The sequence below is a fragment of the Cariama cristata genome, unplaced genomic scaffold (assembly GCF_000690535.1).
Source record: "Cariama cristata isolate BGI_N322 unplaced genomic scaffold, ASM69053v1 scaffold27386, whole genome shotgun sequence".
Lineage (NCBI taxonomy): Eukaryota > Metazoa > Chordata > Aves > Cariamiformes > Cariamidae > Cariama > Cariama cristata.
The window spans coordinates 1-523 of NW_009624214.1; positions in this window are offsets into that span (position 1 = coordinate 1).

Below are 523 nucleotides of genomic sequence, written 5' to 3' on the forward strand. Positions count from 1 at the left end.
CCGGTGCCTGACCCTGCCCAGGCTGCAGCTGCGCGAGTGCTAAAGACAACCAAGGGAAGAGATGAACGTATTTATTAAATCTATTTTTTCATAACGGCTATGGTGGTGCTTTGTGTTATGTACAAAGGACATTCCCTGCTTCCCCATGCCCCCCTGGAGCCAGTCCCGGCTTACAGCCATGCCCAACCCTCCTCGCCTCCCCAGCTGCAGGGCCACAGCAGGGGGGCCGGCGGTCACCCCACAGACACACGGACCGCAGCACCTATCTATTATACCCATGAACAGTATATACAGAGTTACAGAGCAAGGGGACAGAACCTGGAGAATAAATAACAGCAAGTGGGGGACTGTAGTGATAACAAGGTGCAAATCAGTCATGATCAGGGACAGACACACAGACATACATACAGAGCTTTGTTAACAAAAGTGCAAACCGGCCCCCCGAGCCAGGCCCAGGGCTGTCTCGTACCGCCAAAGCACTCGGCTTGCTCTCCTCTACCAGAGCGAAGGGTGAGGGAGGGCA